This window comes from Rhinopithecus bieti, unplaced genomic scaffold, assembly GCF_001698545.2.
Source record: "Rhinopithecus bieti isolate Rb0 unplaced genomic scaffold, ASM169854v2 scaffold_28528, whole genome shotgun sequence".
NCBI lineage: Eukaryota > Metazoa > Chordata > Mammalia > Primates > Cercopithecidae > Rhinopithecus > Rhinopithecus bieti.
In genome coordinates, this window is record NW_016813124.1 from 1370627 (window position 1) to 1381011 (window position 10385).

The window sequence follows — 10385 nt, forward strand, 5'->3', positions numbered from 1 at the left end:
AGAAAAATAAGCTTGTGAACATTCAACAGAGATCTTCTCTACTATTCTCTTTAGAATGATGCATCTTGATTTTATGTTTAAAGATTCTAAAGAGATATTTGAATACAGTGTAAATTTAAAGACTTCTTGTGTTTGATATAAAAAACAAGAAATGTTTCTATGAATCCCAGGTGACTATCTTCATATATGATATTTGGATTTTATATTTTAAAAATCCAGGGAAAAGGAAAATACATTGGCACTAATATTAGCAACATGATTATATCGTGACTTAAAGCTGAACGTTGGCTGAAGTCTCACTACAGAGAATGCCAATAATCAAATTCAGTAGTTAAGGTTTTTTTATGCCATCCAAATAGGATATTCAATAACAGTGATTCTAATACACAGAGTCCCAGCTCCAGAGTGTCTGATTCTGTAAGTCTTGGGTGAGGCTAGAGAATATGTATTTCTAACTAGTTTCCAGAAGACATTGATGCTGCTGGTCTGGTGTCAAAATTTAAGAAATGCTACTCAAATATATATGCAATATCCCCTTTGTGAAATTTTTTCAGCTTCTTTAAAGACTTCACAAAGATCTAAACTACTTCTCCTGCCTGATATACTGGCATCACTTGGCCCTTATATGCCATTAATACTAAGCTAGGAACCTCACAATAATAATTTGGCTTCTGTTACTGCTGTGAAAAATGTCATCTTTTGTCTCTGACCCAGGAGTCTCATGTCTTTTGCCAGTATTCATTAAACTGTGAATTTGCAAGTAGGGTAAAAATCTCTGATCAGTCACAATTATTAATAATAGATATTAAAATATAAAGTCAATTTCAGGAATTGACATATTTAAAGCATGGCAAGACACAGTTTTCCTGGTGTACTGTAACACGGACATTTAAAAAGGGCTACAGCACTTTCTTTTAATCGGAAGACCTGAATAGTTTCTTCTCTTCAGAACTTCTCAGCTTTCAGTTTAAGTTGGATTGTTAGAGGTCATAACTTTTATTAAATATCAAAAAAAAAAAAAAAGGAAATGTGTAAGTCTGGTTTCAACTGAGCAAGAAAAATATATGTGCTAGTTCTGACTTTTCTTAGAGGCAAACTTTCATTCATTTTAGGCTTGTCTCTATACACAAACAGCAATAAAAATAGATCAGAATGATTTAAATAATCTCGACATACAGAAAGGCATATCCAAGAGAGATCATTGCTGGTCTTTGAGATAAACTCAGCACACAACATGTGGATTAGTATCTATCAAGCTTTAGAGGAGGACTGGTATAATATATTTATTTTTCTTTTTTGAAGTAAACAAACCATTTGAAGCTAAAAAAAAATGATCAGTCTCATTTCTTCTCCATTCTTATACTTCCACGGTACATTCTAATTAGAAAGAAGACAAAACTCTTAAAATTTTTTTCTTACCTTCAATCTTTATGTTCTTCTCACTGACCATTCATAACAGCCAGCTTGATCAGCAGAAAATGTTGTAGTTGACAAATAAAAATGGTTAGACATATTTTCTTCATTATTCCCTCACTGATCCCACCCCCTTTTCACTTCTTCATTATGAGTGATCACTAGAGAATCAAGTTATTAACTCATGTTTAAATATCCTTCTTGTGCTGCTGTCTTGCCTGATATTTAAGAAAAGTTTAACTTTGCTGATTGTTGGGGTTTTCATTTTACATTGACACTAATTTTTCCTTTTTTTTTTTTTTTATTTTTTTTTGGGAGAGGGTTTCTTCCCTGGGTCCACCCAGGGCTGGGAGTGCAGTGGCGCGATCTCGGCTACACTGCAAGCTCCGCCTCCCGGGGTTCCCGCCCCGGGGGTGGTTCTCCCACCCTGCCAGCCTCCGGAAGTAGGCTGGCGTACTTCAGGCGGCCCGCCACCTGCGCCCCCGCAGTTTTTTTTTTGTATTTTTAGTAGAGAACCGGGGTTTCCCCACCGCTTGGTTAGCCAAGGGAGGGTCTCCGATTCTCCGACCTTCGGTGACCGGCCCGCCTCGGGGCATTCCCCAAAAGGTGGCCCTGGGGATTACCAGGGATTTGGACCACCGCGGCCCGCGACCACTAATGTTTCATCTAAAATATAAACTTTTTATCCTTAGAAATTTTTTGGATATATTCACCTCCACCAAAAGATAAATGCTTTGGTCAATTAGTATTACAAATACACAGGTATTAGGGCATTTCTAAAAATGAGGAGTATAGAAATTTAGTTTTATAGATAAATCATTTTCTTTGAACATGGAAACCCCTTTCCAGGGAAATAAAGGACTACTATTCTTTAAACCAGGCTGTTGATTTTCTCATGGGCAGTAGAAAATAAAAATATATTATATAAAGTGTATTAAAAAAATAGTTTTTTGTGGGCTACCTGGTCATAACCTTACCAATTTAAAGTTCCGTTGTAGCTTCAATTTTGATTTGATAATTTTACAAATATGGTCTTTCTTTTTTAATTTAAAATGTAATTGAGTTTCCCCCTCAGTTTATCAGAAAGTTCTCTGTTTATCCAAAAGTTAAAAGGCAATCCTTTAAAATATATAACTAAAATATAATTTCCCCTTTTTTTTGTTTAAATATTAATTAAATTGATGGTACATTTGAAGGTGCTACAAAATTTGGCACACATTTCCTTGTTGTGTGGTGGGTCTTTGGAAGATAAATAATCAAAATCTTAGCCTACATTTCTATTTTCAGGGTTAGAACTTCAATAGACATTACATGGCCCACACATCTCTTACCTCAATCCAATCTGCTTCCCCTTTCAATACCAATTTCTCTTTACCTTAAACTCTATCTGCTTCACTTTTTCTTGGCATCTTATTTCTAAGACTCCTTCCGTAGGATTTCAATATATTCTTAGGAGTTATCTAGGCTCACATCTTAGAACCCTTTTTAATCGTTTTCCTGTAGTTTCAGTGATGAGAACAAGGAAAAGAGATTGGCAAATAAGTTTCCATCTAGAATGAATGAGGTTGGAGAAAATTCTAGACTTTATTTGTTCCTATTAATGCTATGATGCAAACCATTACATGTCTACCAATATGGTCGTGTAAATTTGCATGCTTAATGATTCTGTTGCTTCAAGTTGATAAATATTCCACGGTAAATTGTTTGTTTGCTTTATAATAGAATTATTACCAGGCAGGATAAGAGCCTCTAGGGCAATAATTACTTCACAGTAAGGGGCATCTACATCTGAAATTGCTCTGCATCTGGCCTCTAAATCATCTGTACACAAGGTAGTACTCCCAGCCAAAAACAGCAAGAAAGGCAAGGCCTATTTATCTGTATGCAGGTCACAACATATTTAGAATATCTATAATTTACCCATATTTTTCAAACAGAAAGCCTAGGAACACCATGCCAGTTTTGTTAGTTCAAAAATGGAATAAAATTTATGAATCTGAGGCTTCACTAGAAAATCAAGGTGCTAGCTATTATAACCACAAGTAAATGTTACTATTTCTAGAATTTTCTAGTAAAAGGTAGACTATTAACAAAAATGTATAAAGATAAGAGATAATCCATACTTTTGTGTACCATATTCTAGGTACCCAGTTATGTGCAATATATTACATTTTACAATTCTAAAATAATTCATTACTTTTTACTACAGTAAAATACACATCACATGAAATTTACTCCTGTATCATTTTAAGCATACAGTTTAGTAGTATTAAATATGATCATACAGTTGTGTAATCATCACCACCATCCAGCTCCATAACTCTTTCATCTTCTAAAACAAAAATTCTGTACCCGTTAATAATTATCTACTTCCTCTTCTCCGACTACTCCTCACGAGTACTATTCTACTTTCTGTATCTATGATTTTGATTTCTCTCAACTGCCTCATATAAGTGAAATCATAAAATATTTATCTTTCTGTGAGTGGGTTATTTCACTGAGCATCATGTCCAAGATTCATCCATGTTGTAGCATATGTCAGAATTTCCTTCCTTTTTAAGGCTGAAAAAATATTCCATTTTGCTTATGCATTGATCCCTTGATGGACACATGAATTGCTTCCACATTTTAGCTATTGTGGGTACCACTGCTATGAACATGGGTGTACAAATATCTCTTTGTGACCCTGCTTTCAATTATTTGGGGTATATATGCAGAAGTAAAGTTTTTGCATTATATCATAGTTTGTATCATATGGTCAAAAACCTTTAATTTTTTGAGAAACCCTCATACTGTTCACCACAGTAGTTCATCCTTTTACATTTCCACCAACAGTGAGCAAGGTTTCCAATTGCTCCATATCCTTTCCAACACTTGTTATTTCCTGTGTTTTTTATAGTAGCCCTCCTCACATATTATATTTTATACTTACTTCACATCTATAAGATAGAGGGGATTGTTCTAAATTTATAGATGAAAAAAACTTAGGTTACAAGAAGTGAGGAAACTTGCTAAAACTCACAACTAGTAGGTTGCCTCTATGTAAATAAACTTTATTTTCTGATACTGAAGTCTGCTCTCCTAATGACTGGAATATTTAACTATATCTTAAAATATGTATGAATTTTATATCTATTCCAACATCTGAAATATTGCTCATGAAAGGTAAACAAACATCTAACAGATTTGACTCCATTTTAAGATTCTGGAGTTATTTGCTGCTACTCAAGGAGATGTGGCTGTCACAGAACCAGGCCACAGTGTTTTATTCACTAATGTGTTAGTGCCTTTGCAGAAGCCACCAGAAAGACAGACTTTACATGCTATATTTCAGGTAGCATTCTCAAGTGGCCAGGAACCCTTTCATTTTTCTACCTCATATCATCCTCTTTTGTTTTCTGCTTAGCTCTCACCAATATATGAAATTATTTTATGTACTGAATTATATTTTATTCTCTGTGTGCCTCCCCTTAAACGTAAGCACCATGCAAATAAAGTTCTTGCGGGTGTTGTTCTCAACCAAAACCTCAGAGTTTAGAATAGTGCTGAAACTACAGTAGGCACTGCAAAAATATCTGTGGAATGGATGGATAAAATAAAGAATAAGTGAAAGTAAGAAACATTTCTTAGAGGAGCTATAAAGAATAGCAAGGAATTATTTCCAGGACCTATGGGCTATATGTGAACTTTCTCTTACTGTTTGAGAAACTCCAGTACTAAGTGTTGTTGATGTCATTTGAGAACATACTTGAAACAACCCAACAAAGGCCAGAGGTGCTACTAAATAATCACTAAGGTCAGCTTATTTAGAGAGGATGGGAAATAATCTAAGGAAATGCCATTGAGAAAAAAAAAAAAGTTATTTAATAGGTGGAAAGAGACTAAACAGTCAAAATACTGGCAAAATTGTAAATCTGCAAGAGAGTTTCTCTCTCTAACCACTGAAACTTTATAGCACAGAAGGCATGTTTACCAAAAGTAAATCTGGATTTATTGAATTAATTTTTACGTAATAAATAATTTGAAGATGGTGTCAGATTTGAAGGACAATTGTAAGAAGAGACAAAATATGCAGATTGGTGATTACCCTTCAAGGAACAACAATCTCATGGCTAACCAGACAATGAGCTAACTTCTTGGAAAGTAAGACTAAGATGTGAAAGAGATTCCCCCAGGATAGGAAACAAAAATTCATTAACCTTTTACTCTGTTGGGCTGAAACACCTGAGAATAATATTGCAGCTAGAAAAACCTAGACTCTGTCACTTGATTTTCAAGTATTAGGTATAAAACTGAAGGGCATGGAGTCCAGGTGGTGTTTTCATCTTTTTTTTCTCATTTGAAGGTCATACCTTTGGAAAAGAAAAGAGGATATAAGAAATGAACAGCTGGTTGCTTAAATGGCATCAAAGAACAGGATTTGGGTTTTTTAGACCATGATTACGTTAATAAAGCCTCTAATGCCTGCAGAGAAAAAGTACATCTCATGGGTCTACAGAGATCACATTTTTCAGTATAATCACTAACATAATCAAGAAGATTCTAAAATCTGAAGAAGGAAATGGATGCCACAAGGAAAGGGCAATAATAAATTTTATGGTGGGTATCAAGTGAAAATACAGAAAAGAAAAAAAAATGGTACAGATACATACTATTTATTAGTAAAAACCAGAAAGTGAATTTAGAATCAAATTAATTTTCTTTTATTTCTGTATAACAATGCTGAGATTAAGGATGATAAGATTAATATGAAATCTTAACATGAAGAAGGCAAATATGAAATGAGGCATAGATCTAAATTGTTACTGGCATCTGGTTGGTAGAGGCCAGAGATACTGCTAAACATCTTATAATGCACAAGACTGCCCACCACAACAATTATCCAGCATAAAATTTTGATGGAGTCCCTGTTAGGAAACCCTGCTCTAGTTAATGACATAGCTCCATGAATATATGAGATTATAAAACACACAGACACACAAATTACTGAGAAAAAAAGAGAACACATTGAAATGAGCTATCATGACTACATGTGAACCTCCCTGTTGCATTTGGAATGTTTGTAGTTTAACGAGACCCAGACTTCAGCAAGCCTGATAGGTAGTTCTGTTTCAGCCACTTTTATACCATTGAAGTGAAAGTAGCTTTGGTAATTATGAGCTAGAGTTTTTTTATGTCTCATTTCATATACATGTATATATTTACCTGTAAAATGCAGATAAAATAATATCTGCCTCATAGTATTTTTTTGTGAGTAATAAGTGCAATAATATAATCAGTGCACTTAAAAAATTCTTATAATATTAAGTGTATGGCAAATATCTTATTTACCATTATTCATTTGCTTGTTCTCATTTTCCTCACCTATAAATTAAGGGTACTTGAGAGGATGGTCTCCAAAATAAGATTTAGGAATTGAACTTCTCTTTGTCTTTTAAATCTTAACAAAATTTAATAAGAAATTTGAAAGGTAAAGAAAACCTATAAAAGTGACCTATTAAAAGATCCTATTCACAATAGAGACATGAACTACATAAACTGGTAATATACTAAATTATAAAATACATAAGTTCTGGAAATAATTTTCAAAAGATCAAAAGAACTTTTATATTTTTCACTCAGTGTGAACACAAGAAAACATAAACTTGCCATTTGGGAAAGATAAAAGAGGGGAAAGTGGAATTATGCAATTTCTACTCCGAGTTAACTTAAAAAAAAAATTGAACATGCTTAAGAGGCTTATTGAACTGAGATAAAACTAGAATCAGTGTTTGATTTGCTGAGCTGAAATGTGACGGCCAAGGGCATTGAAAACCAAAATAGAAGACAAAATGCTAAGCAAGAACTAGGTTGCATTCAAATGCCTTATCTCTAGCCCTAAACAATGAGTGAGTTTGAAGTTACTAAGTAGCATTTCATAAGTATTTAGAGTGCAATTATGAAAAATGACTAAAGAAAAAAAAGACCTGAAAAGTATTCTGATATTTTTAAAAGAGGAAATTAACAGGTAGATTCCAGTAACTAGACTAGTTTTTCCAAACTGTCAGAATTTCAGTCATTTCTGCATACTGTTAGTATTTGTTTTAAAAAGGACATTTTGATTATTTCTATAAATGGAAACCAAGTATCACTTACTACTAATAGAACTATTATGATGCATGTAATGAATACAGAATCGTTTTGTAAAATTCTAAATGCTCCTGCTTGCCAAACCTTTGAATCTGAGACCTTTTTCCACACACACACACAAAAGTAGGAGTATTAGCAAGTGTTACTAAAAAAATGTTAAATGAATAGCAATACCAAACTGGACATCTTTCTAGATGAAATTAAATTTTAAAATTAAAAGTATGATTTTATATAATTCAATTAACATAATGTAATTATTCAATTAATAATCATTTAAGTCAGTATACCACATTAAATAATTTGAATTTTAGCTAAATTCAACTTTAGCCACCAGTAGTATAATTTTACTTGGACAAATGTGCCCTTAGAAACTACCATTATCACCTGTGGAGCTTTACAAATACACTGACGCTCAGGCCCCACTAGTGGAGATTGATTCAGTTGATCTGGGAAAAGAATTGACATTGTTATGGTTTCAAAACTCCCAGTGATTCTAATGTACAACCAAGACTGAGAACCCTAATCTAGAACAACAGACTAAATAGAAAAGATTATTTAGCAAGTAGTCTATGCACATTTAGAAAACTATTTAATATAGAAAATCTGTTCAACTTCATTTCATTTTCTGATACAATTTGTAGATTGATAATAATCAAGGCAAGATCACAGGTCGCATACCGCTTTCAGCAAGGCAAATCCTGAGTGTATTGCAGAAAGATTTAAAGTAAATGAGTGCCACATCATGATAAAATTAGTTTGATTTATATCTAATTAAACTAATCTCCAAAGTGTATCTGAAGGTACGTGTGTGTCCTATATTGTCCAAACTTCCATTTTGACAGTTGAAGAGTATCAAGAGTGTGACTAGGAGGTGACATGTTAGGACAAACATATATCTGGAATGACAAAAGTCTACTTTAAAATTGCCCTTCATACTGGCGTGCTAATGGTAATGTTTACAGGAGAGAAAAAAAGCTGATTTCTGAATTTTGTGTTAAACATTTGTTTATGAAAGTATAAGACAATAATTTAGTGGATAGCAATTTGTATGCTAAAATATATACGAATTTAGCAGTTTGTATGTTCACTATGAACCATTAGAATGACATGGCTATTAAACAAATAAAAACAAAATAAAAACAGAACAGTCCTCTCTAATGTAAGTTTAGCTTCTGCAAAAAAAGAGTTGTCATCATTATAGAATGTGTAATACTCTTACTCAGAGTCATGCTGGTCTTGGAATTCTATATTCTATTACAGATGCCATTTTTTTTTAAAGGAATGTTAAATAAGAGTTTACACAAAGAATTAATAGGATAAAGAAGGATTTTGAAGTGTGAAGATTTTTTAAAAAATGATTTAATGAGCTAGATATTTTAAAGTTAAAAAATAATCTATGTGAGGATCCCAAGACAGTTTTCAAGTACAATCACCTACACATACTTGGAGGGCTCCTGTGCTAGGGTGAATTTTTCATAGATATTTGTGTGGATGTAAATTGAACCTATTGTTGCCTAAAATCTGATCTCGAGTCAAGCCTCAAATTGTTCACTTTAATGGCCTGTTCTTATGGAAAGGGCCTCTATTACAACTGGAAGGCTTCAACCAAAGGAAGAGTGACTTCTTCCAGGAAGTAGGTTAGGTTTGTTGCTGGCAGTATAGCAAGCATTTGGACAAGTTTCCTATTAGCTTCCTTACATGTCTAACATTTTTTTTACACAAGGTCCAGTGAGACAAGCAATTTGTTTAAGATTATGAAACTACTTAACATCAGAAATGAATGACAAGTAGAGGTTTCTAGTTCTCTTCCAAGATGTCCAGTTGGTCTTTCTTGAACAAAAATTTATATAAGCCAATTGATATATTTATCACCAATCTCCTTCTATGTTCTATTTCAAATGGCCATGGAGATGATGAAGAAGGTAGGTATTTTCTGGCTTATGATGAAATTTGATGTATCATCAATTTTCAAATCATTAGTAATTCAATATTAACTACTGAACGTCAACTAGAAGTCATGTACTCATTTATATAGAGTAAAATGTACATCTTTTTTTTCTTTTTTTTATTATTATACTTTAAGTTCTAGGGTACATGTGCACAACATGCAGGTTTGTTACATATATATATATGTGCCATGTTGGTGTGCTGCACCCTTTAACTCATCATTTACATTAGGTATATCTCCTAATGCTATCCCTCCCTCTCTCCCTACTCCCCACAATAAGCCCCGGTGTGTGATGTTCCCCTTCCTGTGTCCAAGTGATCTCATTGTTCAATTCCTACCTATGAGTGAGAACATGCGGTGCTTAGTTTTCTGTTCTTGTGACAGTTTGCTAAGAATGGTGGTTTCCAGCTGCATTCATGTCCCTGCAAAGGACATGAACTCATCCTTTTTTATGGCTGCATAGTATCCCATGGTGTATATGATTTTCTTAATCCAGTCTGTCACTGATGGACATTTGGGTTGATTTCAAGTACTTGCTATTGTGAATAGTGCTGCAATAAACATATCTGAGCATGTGTCTTCATAGCAGCATGATTTATAATCCTTTGGGTATATCCCCAGTAATGGGATGGCTGGGTCAAATGGTATTCCTAGTTCTAGTTCCTTGAGGAATTGCCACACTGTTTTCCACAATGGTTGAACTAGTTTACAGTCCCACCAACAGTGTAAAAGTGTTCCTATTTCTCCACATCCTCTCCAACACCTGTTGTTTCCTGATTTTTTAATGATTGCCATTCTAACTGGTGTGAGATGGTATCTCATTGTGGTTTTGATTTGCATTTCTCTGATGGCGAGTGATGATGAGCATTTTTTCATGTGTCTGTTGGCTGTATGA